General features: G+C 38.0%; 1 pseudogene across 1 annotated transcript; it reads left to right on the top strand.

Annotated features, from left to right (window-relative positions):
- The first annotated feature begins 1,131 nt into the window (after positions 1-1,131).
- On the top strand, positions 1,132-1,729 carry LOC311175735 (nascent polypeptide-associated complex subunit alpha-like; annotated as a pseudogene). The gene has a single exon. The product of its transcript is annotated as a nascent polypeptide-associated complex subunit alpha-like (transcript).
- Positions 1,730-1,945: the final 216 nt, after the last annotated feature.

Genomic DNA, 1,945 nt, shown 5'->3' on the forward strand with positions numbered 1-1,945 from the left:
ACACCCCAGCTCTCAAATGTGTAAATAAATGAAAATAAATTTTAAAAAATAATAAACCTGGCCAAAAAAATGGTTAAAATATTAAATTTTATGTATATTACCACAATTTTTAAAAAACCCTGTTTAATTACATAGAAGAAAATTAAAGCTATCTTAAATAAACCAAGACCTAAAAACAACAGTTTGGGGTAGTTTTTTACTAGTCTTTTTAAAAAATGTACTAATATTTTTTAAAGTTATACATAGTATTCTCTACTTGCTTTCAATGTTGTGAAAATTTTCCCTTTATATTCTTCTATATCATTTTTAATGGCTACATCTTTTCTATGAGCGCATCACAATTAAGCTGATTAAATGAAATTCGTATTATTAGCTTGTTTCTAACTTTTCCTCTATTAAAACTATGATAGAAGCATCTTTGTATCTAAATATTTACATTCATGTTTATTTACTTAGGAGAAACTCCTAGAAATGGAATTGTGAGTCAAAGGGAATACATCTTTTACATATTTTTTTTAAAAAAAGATTTATTTATTTATTTATACAAGCACTGGGTACAGTCAGAAGCGCGGGAGGGTGAGAGAATTCACCAGAGCCAGAGCAGGGAGCAGAGCAGGCAGAAGGACCCAAGTACACTGCTGAGGGGAGCAGCGGGCGGCAGGAGAGGTCTGCGCGCCATGCGGGACCCTCCATGCGGGACCCTCCATGCGGGACCCTCCTCCAGTGGCAGGGGAGCAGCCGGGGATCAAACCGGCGCTGCAGAAGCTGTGGGCAGCTTTGCAACCCAGCACTCAACTGCTGCGCCACCTGGGAGGCCCCATCTTTTAAATATTTTTAACTAGATTATTCTGAAAAGGTCATACTAGTTTACGCATTCACCAATGATATATGAATGTCTGTTCTCCAAATCTTCAATATAGCACATCATTATGTAAAAGACTAAGCATAATCAGAGCACAAAGTGCTGGAATAGGATTGCTAAGGTATAAATCTCACCATTTCCACTTTCTAGCCATGTGATCTTCAAATCATTTCACCTCTATGGGCCTTCATTTTCTCATAAGGTTATTGTAAGGATTAAGAGTTAATAATTCTTTCTACCACCACCATGATCCCATGTTCCCTTGACAAATGCCCAGTGAAGTCACAGAAACCGTCTTTGCTACAGATGGTTGCCACAGCCCCAGGCTGAGACAGGATCTGGAACAAAATTTGACAGGAATGAATCAGTACCAGAGCTTGAGGAACAGGTTTTCAGATAACCAGTCCAGCTGGCAGCAGCAGCTGAAATTGACAAAGTCAGTAAAGCAAAACAGAGCTGCAAGTGAAAAGAAGGCATGGAAGGCTATGTCCATACCCCTACAAAACAAGTTGTAGGGGTTACTAGAGTCATTATCTGGAAATCTAAGAATATCCTCTTTGTCCTTACAATACCAGATGTCTATAAGCACCCAGCTTCAGATAGCGACATAATTATCTCAATAAGCCCTGCTGGCAGCTACGAAGAAATTCAAAGTTCTAGGTGAAGCTGTCTCAAACATTCAACAAAACACAGACTCCAGCTGCACAAGAGGAAGGTGAAGAGGAAGAGGTTGGTAAAACAGGTTTGGAAGTTAAGGACATAGAATTTGTCATGTGACAAGCAAATGCGTGGAGAGCAAAGGCAATATGGGTCCTGAAGAACAACAGTAATGATATTGTAAATGCTATTATGGAATTAACAATGTAACCATGGGAAAAAGAGGACTTTGAAAAAAAATTTTGGTGTTTCAAAAGAATGACTGCAGCTTGGTTTGAAATTTGTTCTGTTTCTATCATTAAGAAAGTTATGACTTCTTGTTGGGTAAAAGAGTTAACTCTTACTATTTACCTTTGGTTCTGAAACTCTTGTACACAAAACATACTGTAAAATATCCCACAGAACCAGTCCAAAAGCACACAGTAG

Source organism: Talpa europaea, assembly GCF_964194135.1.
Source record: "Talpa europaea genome assembly, chromosome: 8".
Lineage (NCBI taxonomy): Eukaryota > Metazoa > Chordata > Mammalia > Eulipotyphla > Talpidae > Talpa > Talpa europaea.